This window comes from Miscanthus floridulus, chromosome 7 (genome assembly GCF_019320115.1).
Source record: "Miscanthus floridulus cultivar M001 chromosome 7, ASM1932011v1, whole genome shotgun sequence".
Taxonomy (NCBI): domain Eukaryota; kingdom Viridiplantae; phylum Streptophyta; class Magnoliopsida; order Poales; family Poaceae; genus Miscanthus; species Miscanthus floridulus.
The window spans coordinates 114,692,747-114,707,242 of NC_089586.1; the positions used below are offsets into that span (position 1 = coordinate 114,692,747).

The 14,496-nt window shown below is 47.3% G+C and overlaps 1 pseudogene; it reads left to right on the plus strand.

Moving 5' to 3' along the window:
- The first annotated feature begins 9,565 nt into the window (after positions 1–9,565).
- LOC136464342 (F-box/FBD/LRR-repeat protein At5g56420-like) lies at positions 9,566–13,262 on the plus strand (annotated as a pseudogene).
- The last annotated feature ends 1,234 nt before the right edge of the window (positions 13,263–14,496 follow it).

A 14,496-nucleotide genomic window follows, 5' to 3' on the forward strand; every position in this document is an offset into this window, starting at 1 on the left:
AGGATTTCCTTTACGCTGCGATCGTAGTTTTATTTATAAATCTTACTAAATGTTTTTTTACAAATGAAAGTTTTATAATCTGTTGTCCTAGTTTACATATCAATGCTTCATCATGTCATGTTTAGATAGTTATTTCCACTGTAATTCTGATAACATGTTTATATTCCGTTGTTCAATTAAATTATTTATAACTCTGATAATATGATTACATTCCTCTGTTGTAACAATAGATATTATACTCTGATGTGGTATTAAAAGTGATGTAAGAAATGATTAAGAATGATGTAAGCTTTATTCTCTCATTTGTGGTCCTGATGGCAAAAATGTGGATTTTTGAATTCTCCCCTGGGGGTGCCCGATGAAACCGAGTAATTTAGTGTTCTTCCCTGAGTGCTTAGTGTCTAATGGAAGATAAGCACTCCTAGGAGGTATTAGATTAGGTGGTTCTACCACAACTGATCGAGATTCGAAGGTTGGCCCACGAAGGGCTCGAGGCTGCCTTGCATCAAACAGAGCCAGTGGAGAAAAACTAAGATGAGCCCCAGCGGCCTTGCCCGACCCCGCTCAGAGGCGGACAGGGACATCTTGACCTTTCTCGTTCAATTCTAACCTCGAGTCAAACCCATAGAATCTCTATCAAGGAGAGGCCAATGGGCCACCTAAACCTATCGAATGGCTCGGGCATCTATCGAGAGGCGGGTTAAGAAGTAGTGGAATGCCACATCAGGGCTCTGTCGACCCCATCAGCAAATGACGGACCCGGATTCCACATGTACATGCCTGTTAGCAAGCTCATTGAGTGTGACACTCAAGCTATCGAGGCAAGTGTCGTCAGCTCAGCCCCTCTGGTTGTGAAAATCGAGGACAGAGTGACGCACAAAACATGACCGACCCCTATCAGATCCCAAAGGGCTCAGGGGCTCGAGCCACTCGATCCAAGATCGAGAGACCGAGGTTCGAAGGCTGGCCTACAAAGGGTCCGAGGCCGCTTTGCTTCAAACAAGAGTTAGGGGAGAAAATGTAGATGAGCCTCAGTGGCCTTTGCCCAACCCACATTGAGGCGGATAGGGTCATCTCAACCTTCTAGTTCAATCCAGCCACTAGCCAAGCCCATAGAATCTCCATTGATGGGGAATCTATTGGAAGGTGGGTTATGAAACTACAGAATGCCACCCGAGGGCTTTACCGACCCTGTCACGAGCGACAGGACCGAATTTCGATCAAACATCCCAGTTAGCAAGCTCATCAAGTGCGTCCCTCGAGCCATCAAGGCAGGCAATGTCGCCTCAACCCCTCTAGTTGTGAAAACCACGGACGGGGCGACAATCACTAAACGAGCCGACCCTTGACCGAATCCCCGCCACGCGCAGGGGCTTAGGGAAGGTTAGGCCAGCAATGAGATCAAATGCACGGTCACAAAATGATCGCTAAAATCCTAAGTAAAGGATACGTGCGAATACAAGAGTAAGTTCACTGCCCTCGCTTCGGTCACCACTAACATTCGACCCCAGTGACCGCAAGGGGCTGGATCTCACTCAGGGGCTGATAAAGGTATGAATACCTCCTTTTTTTGAAACAGTCGTTGTGTCAGACCTCTTCCTCGCGTTAAGGTTAGCGGCAAGGTTTGTGGGAACAGATAAATGAGCATGACTGGTAAGACCGTAAAAACCCACGCCCGATGGCTATGGTAACTTTGCTCACCAGCATAATCGAAATTTCCCCCTTACACACCTCGGGCCCTATGGTCTTAACAAATGGAAGGGTCAGATCGCATTAACCTTTTTTCTCGAATGCAAAAGGGAAGACAGTAAGATTAGACAAACAAAACAAAATTGTGAAACAAAATTATGAATATGTTTTTGGACACAAAAGTACCAACACTTGTCCATAGATTATAGATAAATATTTCTCAAACTCATTCAACTAACTACCTCCTCAGGGGGAGAGCTATGTCTTTCAGCCTGTCCGCCAGGTTCCATGCAATAGGAGTCACCGCCTTCTCAATCTCATCCAACTCGAAGGTTTCGTAGCCAGGCGTGAAGCCGAGGCTCATTACCTCCAAGTTAATCTCCTGATCATAATAAGAGCAGGCAACAACAAAGGCTTGGGTGATCCCGACATGAAAGGCATTCTCCTCAAGCTGGCGCACTCGCGCCGTAATATCTACGGCATGGGCCGCAAGTGAGCCGGTTTCCTCGGGCCGCACCACCCCTAGGTCATCGAAATCCACCTCGATGGCAGCGCGCAGGAGATCGTGCTCTTCACTCTTGGCCTAAAGAATCCCTCACACCTTAGTAAGCTTTATGCCTAGCCTAACAGAGATGCTCTCGACCTCCAACCTTTGGGCCACCATAGCTCCAAGATCCGCCCAGAGGGAGCTGACCCCCTAACGCGCCTTGTCACGCTCTCGAACGGCCTGGTCGCACTCCTCATGGGCCATGCCATGCTTTGAGCGGAGTCTTTCTACAATCTAGCATAGCTCGTCTTGCTCCCTGTGTAGTCGAGCAACCACCTCAGCATCCAGATTTGCCTTCTGCTGCAGGGCCGCAGACCTCTCCTCGGCTTCCAGCTTGAGATCCTGCTCCCTCTCTAGCTCAGCCAGGAGGTCGATGGCCTGCTCATAGGCCTTGGGATCCTTCTAGAGCAGCTCATCCTGCTCCTTTTAGACCCTGGCAGTTGCCTCCTTGTCCTGCTGCACCCTCGCCAATAGATCATGGAACATCCCATGGACCTCCTCCGCGTCTCGGCGCGCCTTTGCTTCTAACTATTGGGCGGCAGCAAGCTAGGCACTCACATCTCTGCGTAGCCAGGCCTCCTTAGTGAGGCGGTCCCATTCCACCTTCTGCTCATGGAGGAACTAGGATTTCTCCCAGCTACGAGCAATGAGAGACTGAAAAGAAGATCAGTGTCAAAAATACAAAAATACACGAAGAAAGAAGAAAGCGAGAGGGAAGATCAAGCGGATACCCAGCCAGTGGGAATAATGACATCATGTAGGACACCCCTGGCCTAGTTTAGGACATCCATCATAGCTGAGATCCCTTCATCAAGACTCTCCCACTCTATGCTCTCGGTAGCATCATTGAGCGAGAAGAGAGTTGATGTTGGATCTTGAGGATCCATCCACTGGAGCAGCAGCTCACCCTACGTAGGTGAGTAGCTGCCCCATGATATCAGGTCCAAGGGTGACCCCCTGCTAGTCCTCTCCACCACCGCCACAACACCTGAGGACCCTCTAGCCATATCCCCCTCCATCCGGCCCGCCTTAGGCACCGTCGCTAGGGCCACTGGTAGCACGGATTGCGCTGCACCTTTGGACACCACCGTGGCTGTGTCCGGCGGCGCCTGGCTTGTCATGGTTGTAGCCACCTTTGCTTGCAATGCTAGGGCCTCGGCTTGCGATGCCATGCCCACCACGGAGGGCGCCACAAGCGTGAGCGGTGGCTCCGTCCGCTCTGACGTAGGTGGCAGAATCACCTCCGTCGCCATGTGCTTGGCGACCCTTGAGGATGCTTCTTCACCCCCGGTGCCTGCATGATGTCGGGCGATGATGCCCATCCCACCTGAAGAGCAATGCTCTTCTTGGGCGCCAGCGCCAAAGAGCAGCCTCGTCTTAAGATTCTGCAAGAGTTAAAAGGCATGGGTCACACTAAAAAATAGAAAATAGGAAAACAGAGGAATCGGTGACTTACGCTAGCGCTGTTGGATGGTAGGAACGTTTTGGGGACAAACCCCTAGATTCCTACTCCAATTCATCTAGGCGAGACCATTTTGAGCCTGCCCCTGCTCCTTGGCAGAGGGGCTCATCTCCCTTGCCTCCGAGGGTGCAGTGGCAGAGCCACCCCTCTCTATCGGCACCTCGGGCGCGGTGGCAGATCCGTCCGCCCCCCTCCACCAGCACCCCGAGCATGGCGGCAGATCCACCCGCTCCCACCAGTCCTGAGGATGGGCCAATGGTTTGGCCTGTCTCCACCAACCTCATGGACTCACTTCCCCCACATGGAACGGGGAGGGTCCCTACGTGGACGGGTGGGTACCTGTCAGCGAATCCTTGCCTTCTAGGACATCCCACTCCACATCGACAACTACCTCATCATCATCGTCTTCGTTGTCTTTGTTGTTTGTCTCCTCTCCTCGCTCCCATGCCTAATGTTTCTGTTATTTCTTCTTATGCTCAGACTCCTTCGTCTTCCTCTGCCACTCGGCTATGGCATGGTTGGCCGTCGCCACGAACTTATCCTTTGGTAGCGAAGCCGGGCAATCCATAAATACAAGTTTCTTCGGCTGGTCCTACTATCCTAATGTTAGCACCAAGGGGTCAGGAATTCAAATAAAAAGGAGGCATGGGGAAAGAGAACTTGTGAAGTCGATGAACCCTAGTTCTGGCTGCATTGGGGGATGCCCCAGCACTAGATACATGAAATCGAGGACGATGCCGACGTTGTCCTTCAAAGGCTACATCGCCTCCTTGACACGCTGCGCCACTTCGGAGGGGGGAGCGCTTTGTCGACAAGCACCGTCCCCTCGAGCGATGCTCCAGGCACCAACTGGTGTAGGGGAAGCACACGCGCCATCAGCGGTGCCACCCTCCTCATACGGTAGGCACCGATGATCCCCGACCCCTTCATGCCCCTCTCCTTTAGAATTTAGAGGGCGGCGAGATGGTCCTTGATCTTCTTATCTTTATCCGGGACACCCCACTTCCATGACTCTGGGACCTCTTTGATGATGCACCCAGAGAACGTTGGCAAGGGGGTGGCAACGTTGTCCTTGATGTAAAACCAATGCGAATGCCACCCCTTGTTAGAGGTCGACAGACGCATCGATAGGTATTTATTCACCCGATTGTTACGAAGATGAATGCCAGCACATCCCACCAGCATGCTCAGCTCTTGCTTCCCAGTCCACTTCTTCAGAAGGTTGACAGCAAAGAGATACCACCATAGGTTGAAGTGGAGATCAATCCCCAAGAACCCCTCACACAGGGCGACGAACGCTGCAATGTGATGAACCCCATTAGGAGTAAGGTGCTGCAACTCCACCTTGTAGTATTCCAGCAGACCCCAAAAGAACTTGTGGGTGGGGGTGGCAAATCCCTACTCATGAAAGCGAGCAAAGGACACCATGTAGCCTTTGGGAGGCGATGACTCGTCCTCATTATCGGGCAGCCGCCACTCCTCGCGCGGCAGTCAGTGGGCAAAGGAGGCCACGATGAACGAGGCCCTCCGAGCGCTGAGGGGTGATGTCAGATCTACACCATGGCTCCGTTGAACGATTGGGAGGGGGTGAACATGAGCTTAACGATGGCTGCGATGCGGGTGCGGGAAGCTCAAGTGATTGGCGGCGGAGGTTGTAGATGCAAGGGCGATAAGGCAAAGTACGAAACCCTGACCCGACGGTTGAGGGCTGGCTCACCCCAATGTCTAGGGGTTGGCTCCGCCTCGCCCGATGTCCGAGGGCAGGCTCTGCCTCGCCCGACGGCTGAGGGTAGGCTCCACATCGCCCGATGGCTAAGGGCTGGCTCACCCCGATGTCTAGGGGCTGGCTCCGCCTCGCTTGATGTCTGAGGGCAGGTTCCACCTCGTCCGACGGCTGAGGGCTGGCTCCGCCTCACCCAATGTCTGAGGGCAGACTTCGTCTTGCCCGACGGCTGAGGGCTGGCTCCGCCTTGCCCGACGACTGCGCCTTGCTCCTTCATGACGACAAGCATGAGGTAAGACAGGATATTTGAGTCAACCGCAGTACCACGGACCATACCTTGCACGCCTGCAGAAAGGTACCGTCAGGATACGACGGGACGGGCACGTTAAGCCCTTCAAGGCATGGCAGAGCCCGAACAATGTTGTAGGTGCTGACTTTAGACTTACAGTATTGTGGGCGCCGCCATCAGCCCTCGGGCGTAGATCCTAACATGAGCATACGACAACCACTACAATCCAAGAGGGAACTCACGTCATCAATAGTAACAACTGTGTAGTCACTTCCTCGTCTACTCTCCGTAGAGTCACGCCTCGGCACCCTGACACACCGCACCGTCCACCGGGGGAGGATGGGACGTGACCACTCACTGAAATGAAGCCAAAGCCCGGCCCTATCAGGATCAACGAAACATGCTATCCCTGACGTGGTCTGCCATGTCAGCAGGGCAGGCTCAAGGGAAAAGGAAGACCCGATACCTTCGAAGGACCTTCGCTACCTTTGGTTTTTTTCCTCTTTCTCCCATCTGTAACCACTGCTCCCCCTTGGTCTATAAAAGGGAGGGCAGGACACCCCGCTAAGGGGATGGACCGATTCCACACATAACACACAGCCAAGCAGCAACCGAGCTCTTGGCATCCTTTTGACCTTTCCATCAGAGACTTGTGACCTGTTCCTCTCTCGACCGTTTATACCCCTACTACGAATATTTTTCGGTACTAATAACACGAGCAGCAATAAACTGGACGTAGGGACATTATGTTCGAACCAGTATAAACATTGTGTCCTTTAATACACCATCCGAGCCTAACGCGCAACAAATATAAATTTACTAGTTAGTGTTTGTTCGAAACACGGACACACGATATCCAGCTTCTACTCAAAATATTCCCTATTGTGGATATCCAGGTTCAGTTTATTCATCCACCAAACACCCTATGGCCCTGTTAAAACTAGTTTTTGCTCCTGGTCTCTAAAGTTTAGATTCTAAGCAAAAACTGGTATGGGTGTTTGGATCTCCTAATTTTTAAGAATATAACTTCATTTATTGCTCTATGGGTCACAATAAACTAATAAAAGCCAGATATCAGCAGCTTCCGTTTTTTAAGAAGCTAGCAAAAACTACCATATTTTGATCGTATCCTGTTTCCAATAGTCGGATTCTTTAGAGCAAAAATTGATGGATCCAAATATGGCCTATATCATAGATACCCATGTCCCGTCTATGTAACAAACACACCAAAATAGATAGAACCATAGCTACCTGACAGGGACACAGCATTCAGCGACAGCCTTCCGGATAGTACTCAGCTTGTTCGGAAGACCCTATCATATCGTGGATTATTTACTGATAGCTGGTTTGGTGTGTGAGAAAAACATTGTTCCTGACTGGAAATTTACGATCGTTTACGATCAAGCGAACAGACGGAGTAACACGGGAGTGTTTCATTTTAAAAAACGCGAAGGTATACTCCTTGCTCCGCTGCAGGATAATGGATGTATTTTTATGTGGGCTATATTAATCTTGGATATATGTCAAATCGTGGCAGCCGAAAGTTACCACAGTACTTGCCACTACCTTGGTCGTGGCCAGAATGGACAGCAGTTTGTTTGAGAATATAAACGGTGTGTCGCTATCACCAAATTTTAATGGCCAAACGCTGTTATTATTTCATGCATCCTCCACTCCTCGTGCTCGGCAGCGCACCTAATCCTTGCCCTGTTTGTTCATGGGTGAAAATATTATGGACTGATTTGCTGTGAATAAAAATACTATTCATTAACTAAAAAATACTGTTTATAGGGCCAGCGAACAGTCAAGCCTGTCTGCAGTCCGATCAAGTAAACCTCGCTAATCATGCGGCGCCCAGTGTTCTTTGGATTTGAGCGTGGCATGGTAACGTGGTGATTGCCCCATCGGAGCAACTAGTCTAGTGCAAGAGAAAGAGGACCACTGTCCCATGCACTTCGGGCCTATTTGAATGGTGACTGCTAGGCAACTCAGAAGCCAGGCAAAAATGCCAGGCGTTCGATTTCTTGTGCCTGTGGCCAGGATACGTTGCCTGACAGGCAGCCAGGGGCCAGGACGTCATCCAAACAGGCCCTTCATCGCAGTATTGGATATTTGGATTGCTCGGCGCACGTCGTGTCATCCGCTGGCAAGTGGCAACGGCCAAGCCTTCTTTTTGACAAGGTCTAGAGCAAGTATATGGATCAATCAGAACATATAAGTGGGTCCAATAGTAGGAGTCAATAGTTAAGTTGCAAGACATAATGTATATGGACCGTTTGATCATAAGGCTGGGGTTCCATGATAAATAAAAAATCCCACATCCTCAACTTCCAATATCTCTTGCGCGAGAGAGAAAAGTCCGCATATGTATCTCCGCCGCCGTCTTCTTCATCCCCGATTTCCCTCCTCGAATCAAATCTGACCATGGCCTGGCCTTCAACAAAGAAGGCACGGTAGAAGAGGAGGCCAACGCCCAACGCCGTCGGCTAGCTTCCCAAACCAACAACTCTTTGTTTGTTTAATGTACTGTGTCAAATGTACAGTGCAAAAAGCATTTTTATTGTCCTGTGGGCTACTCAGTCTTTTGGCTAGTTTTTGTTATTTCTCTCACATAGACTACTCTCTCGTGATGTTCCGGTCACATTGTCCTGAATATTTAATTCACTATGTATTGCTTTCTCTCAACATTGTGGTTGCTCACATTATATTGAATATTTAAATCACTATGTATTGCTTTCTCGCAACATTGTGGTTGCTCTTATGGCGTTACAGACAGATACAACCATCGTACCTCCAGATGTGGGGGGTATCGGTGGGTATTATACTCATGGGTATGTATTTTGTTGTGGTACTCTCATATGACTATGAGCCATCCATTTATTGTGGTCGGATGGTTACCACCACCTAAGAGGTACTAGGTGAAATATATATATTTATTTAGTTTTTTAATTTCCAAAATAAGATAATTATAAGAAAAGTCAATTCGCCTTCCTAGGTGACCGCCTGATCGAGTGAGACGTTTGATCGAAGGGCTAGCGAGGGGCGAGCGTGCACGGTCACCTTCCTTTGGGGTGTGGAATCGCCCTCCTTCGGTGTTAGGGGCGCACGTACAAAGCCGGCAGAGCGAAGGCGAGCGACGTAGATGGTGCCGTCGGGTAGAGTCTCCTTTCATATTTTTTTAGTTGTATATATATAGTAAGATAGAGATAGAGAAGTGGCTTGCGTTAATTCACTAATCTATGTCCTGTGATGGGTAATTTGGATAACACCCAATCCTTAGACGAATATGATTGATCCAACCTAGGTTACTTCTGCGTGACAACGCGCCGCGTCCATGGCTGCGTGTGGTCCGTCTGATCAAACTCCAAATCTGAAGTGGCGTCAAAATCTTAATCCAGACAGAACGAGCCCTGCAAGCTCAAGGGGTTAAGTTGTGCTGTGTTCCTTTCTGAGTTTTGAGGAATAATTCTTTGGATTATCATGCGGTGTGCCAGTGTTCTTCGCTGTTGTTTGGTAGGGACGCTTATGCGGTTTTTTATAATCGGAAACATGTTGGGTTTAATGGTCTGTCTTGACTTCTGAACTTTTCGTGCGTCTGCAACTGCAAAGCAGGAGTACTCAAGACTTGTGTGTGATTTTTTTCAAGGACAAAATTTGAGTCCACTGCTCGACGGGCTCGTCGCTAACTACTCCACCTAGCAGGGGCTAGCAGTTCGCTGGAATGGAACCGGAGCTTCCGAAGCTCACTGGACCACTGAAGTCTCAACTACTCTAAACGGGCCGGCTGCGGTTGATGGAGTGAGAGGCCGTAGTTGGTTGGCGGCCCAAAGACAACCAGGTTGTAGGCCCGCAACTCCACGGACGAAGCCTCGTAGTCGCAGCAGAGCTGTTGCCTCGCCTCGTCTTGGATGCTGCTCAGCTCCCCGCAGAGCGGTGGCGGCTACTCCTGCGAGCGCCGGCGCGACCACACCGGCGACCTTCGGCAGGTCCGCTCCTGCTTCTTCCTGACTTCCCCGTCTATTAACCGCTATAAGCCTTCTGCTCCTTCTCACCATTTTCCTGGCCCGCAGCGACCCCCTTTGTTAACAGGAATGACTCTGAGGGAAAGGGCAAATGTGGACGGTGCGCCGTCGCCGCCGGATGCTGATGGCGATCGCATCAGCGCGCTCCCGGACGACGCCCTCCATCACGTCCTCTCGTTCCTCCCGGCGGAGGACGTCATGCGGACATGCCTGCTCGCCCGGCGCTGGCGCCATCTCTGGAAATCTGCCATAGGCCTGCGCATCGGGTTCCGGCATGGGGATAGACTGCCGCCGTCCGTGGACAGTCTCCGACACTTCGTCAACCATCTGCTCCTCCTCCGCAAGCGCGATTCTTGTCTTCACACATGCGAGCTCAGGTTACGGCCTCGGGATACTAGCTGCTGGTTGGTTGAAGAGAGAATCAGTCTGAATCTCTGGATCCGGCATGTTGTAGAGCGTGAAGTTCGGATGCTCAAGCTCGAAATCCATGACTGCTATTTCACATTTCACTTAGACTAGCCTGTCTCTCAGCACTTGAAAACGCTTGCACTGATCAATGTATGGTTAAATAGTCCCTGCAACTTCTCCAATTGTCCGAATCTGGAACATCTAGAGATTGCTGACTCTTACTTTTATCAGGTGCCCCAGATCTCGTCAAAATCACTGAAACACCTGAGCATCAGCGATTGCTCTTTTTATTATAAGGGATTGCACACTCTTATTTGTACCCCAAACCTTGTTTCACTTAGGCTAGATGGTCATTTCTCCTCGGTTCCAGTTTTGGGTAGCATGCCATCATTAAAAGAGGCATTTGCCAGAGATCATATTTGGGATTGTGGAAATGAGGATTGTTTCTCTTGTAATGGTGTCATACCTGACGAATCCAACTACAAGAACAAATGTTTTCTTCTGCAAGGATTGTCGGAAGCTGAGAATTTGGCATTGATGTGTGACTACAATGGGGTATGCTTGCACTTTGTCCATTAACACCTTTATTATGTTGTTCGATTATTATTATTTCCTGTTTTGTCCGATTATTATTTTTCAGTTGCTATGTTGTCCAATTATTATTATTTTTCCATTCTTATGTTGTCTGATTAGTCTGACTGATTTTATTTCTGCCGTGGTATTTATACCAAGTTCTTGATATTCATAGAAACTAAAACGGGTCTGTTTTCACACTGAATAATAATCGATTTTTTGTCTCCATTTTGTCCAGGTTGTTTTCCACAGGGATTTGTTGTGGTGCTGAACTTTTAATAACTTGAGGACTCTATTGCTGAATGAATGGTGGTGCTTGGATCCTGACTTCTATGGGCTAAATCTCATTCTCAAGCACTCACCGGTTCTGAAGAAGCTCAGCCTTCACCTTTTTGCTAAGGTATATATACTTTTTTTTTGTAACTACTCCTTTGTTGAACTAGTTATATGTTATTGGTTGACACTGATGGATTATTGTGGTTTATCACAGGGACCTCATTACCTCAACATAAAGTGGAAATGATAGGCAGGTACAATCAAATGGAGAGATCAGCTACTATATTAAAACACCTGAAGGAAATTGAAGTCAAATGTGATGTGGTTAACGAGCAACTTCACAAAGTTTTGAAGTTTCTGGGTACATTCGGCATACGTAAGCGAACTAGCAAAACACTTGTTGTCAATAATTTATTTAAACTTTCCTTCATGTGTGCAAATGAAAGCAAGCATTGAATAAGCTCCTAGCTTTCTTGGAAAGCGCCCAATTAACTTAACAATGAGGGTGACATGTTTGAATCCTTTTCTTTGGCAAGCTTGTCCAGAGAGCTAAGAGATATACAGAGAGGTGCTGAAATTAAATTGCTCTGCTTAAACAGTACACATTATCTTCTGTCAGTTTTTTTAATATTTTAATTAGCTCTGAACATAAACATAAATATCACTACTGGATTATTCCATGAAATTTTTACATTATTCTATGTCTCCAAAGCTTTGAGTGCAACCTTCATATAGTCAGTAGATATGTGGATGATACATTCCCTTGTTAAAATATCAATTTGTTTCTTGTTTGTAGAAACTAAATGCATGTACTTGATAGGAATCAAAGCTATGCCTTTTCACATATGATGATATTATTTGTAGTCTTCTCAAATACATGTAGCTGCATAAATAGTAATATGGTATCAACAACAACAACAACAAAGCCTTTAAGTCCCAAACAAGTTGGGGTAGGCTAGAGTTGAAACCCAGCAGAAGCGATCAAGGTTCAGGCACGTGAATAGCTGTTTTCCAAGCACTCCTATCTAGGGCTAAGTCTTTGGGTATATTCCATCCTTTCAAGTCTCTTTTTATTGTCTCTACCCAAGTCAACTTCGGTCTTTCTCTGGCTCTCTTCACGTTACTATCCTGGCTTAGGATTCCACTACGCACCGGTGCCTCTGGAGGTCTCCGTTGGACATGTCCAAACCATCTCAACCGGTGTTGGACAAACTTTTCTTCAATTGGTGCTACCCCAAATCTATCACGTATATCATCGTTCCGAACTCGATCCCTTCTTGTATGACCGTAAATCCAACGCAACATACACATTTCCGCGACACTTATCTGTTGAACATGTCGTCTTTTCGTAGGCCAACATTCTGCACCATACAACATAGCAGGTCTAATCGCCGTCCTATAAAACTTGCCTTTTAGCTTATGTGGTACCCTTTTGTCACATAGGACACCAGATGCTTGGCGCCACTTCATCCACCCTGCTTTGATTCTATGGCTAACATCTTCATCAATATCCCCGTCTCTCTGTAGCATTGATCCTAAATATGGAAAGGTATCCTTCCTAGGCACTACTTGACCTTCCAAACTAATATCTTTCTCCTCTCGAGTAGTAGTGTTGAAGTCACATCTCATATACTCAGTTTTAGTTCTACTGAGTCTAAAACCTTTGGACTCCAAAGTCTTCCGCCATAACTCCAGTTTCTGATTCACTCCTATCCGACTTTCATCAACTAGCACTACGTCGTCCACGAAAAACATACACCAAGGGATGTCTCCTTGTATGTCCATTGTGACCTCATCCATCACTAAGGTAAACAGATAAGGACTCAAAGCTGACCCTTAATGTAGTCATATCCTAATGGTGAAGTCATCTGTGTCTCCATTACTTGTTCGAACACTAGTCACAATATTGTTGTACATGTCCATGAGCCCGACGTACTTTGTTGGGACTTTATGTTTGTCCAAAGTCCACATAAAATTCTTTAGTATTTTATCATAAGCCTTCTCCGAGTCAATAAAAATCATATGTAGGTCTTTCTTTTTCTCCCTATATCGCTCCATAACTTGTCTTATTAAGAAAATGGCTTCCGTGGTTGACCTTCCGGGCATGAAACCAAATTGGTTCATAGAGACCCGCGTTATTGCTCTCAAACGATGCTCGATTACTCTCTCCCATAGCTTCATAGTATGGCTCATCAACTTAATTCCCTGGTAATTAGTACAACTTTGAATATCCCCTTTATTCTTGTAGATCGGTACTAATATACTTCTTCACTCGTCAGGCATCTTGTTCAATCAAAAAATATGGTTGAACAGCTTGGTTAGCCATACTATAGCTATGTCCCCGAGGCATCTTCACATCTCGATTGGGATACCATCCAGTCCCATCGCCTTATCTCCTTTCATCCTTTTCAACGTCTCTCTGACCTCAGATTCTTGGATTCTCCGCACAAAACGCTTATTGGTGTCATCAAAAGAGTCATCCAACTGAAAGGTTGTGTCCTATTCTCACCATTGAACAATTTGTCAAAATACTCTTGCCATCGATGTCGGATCTCATCCTCCTTCACCAAGAGATGCTCCCTTTCATCCTTAATGCACTTAACTTGGTTGAAGTCCCTTGTCTTTCGCTCACGAACCCTAGTCATCCTATAAATGTCCTTCTCTCCTTCCTTCGTACTCAAATGTTGGTAAAGATCCTCGTACGCTCTATCTTTTGCCCCACTTACAGCTCGTTTTGCAATCTTCTTTGCCACCTTGTACTTCTCTATGTTGTCTACACTCTTGTCATAGTACAAGCGTCTATAACATTCTTTCTTCTTCTTAATAGCCCTTTGGACTTCCTCGTTCCACCACCAAGTATCTTTAGCCTCGCCTCCACTTTCTTTGGTTATTCCACACACCTCTGAGGCCACCTTCTGAATGTTGGTTGCTATTTTCTCCCACATGTTGTTTATGTCATCTTCTTCCTTTCAAGAGCCCTCTTTGATAACTCTTTCTCTGAATACCTCTGACGTCTCCCCTTTCAGTTTCCACCACTTTGTTCTTTCAATCTTTGCTTGTTTATCCCTACGGGCACGCATCTGAAAATGAAAGTATAAATAGTAATATGGTATCCTTACACCAAATGTTCTTCGGGGAGTTTACAGGGTTGGAAAGTTGTACTCATGTTTCCAGTAACTAGATGAGTGCCCGTGCGTTGCAACGGGTGCGACATAAATTGAATGAGATGTTTGTTAGCCAAGTCAAAATCAAGAATATATCAATTCAATTTTTCACGTGTGTTATACCATGATAATGTCTAGAAACACATTCATTATCATAATGAATCTGAAATAAAAGCTAGGCTTGGAGCTTGTTGTCTGAAAGTTACGACAAACATCAGCTGTCTCAAAGGCTGAAAATTTATTGCTATGCATCGAATTGAATTTATCCATGCTCTACCTTGCCAAAACATGTATACTCGGACTTACAATATCCTAGCCCGCATGAGGCATGGCAATAATTCAT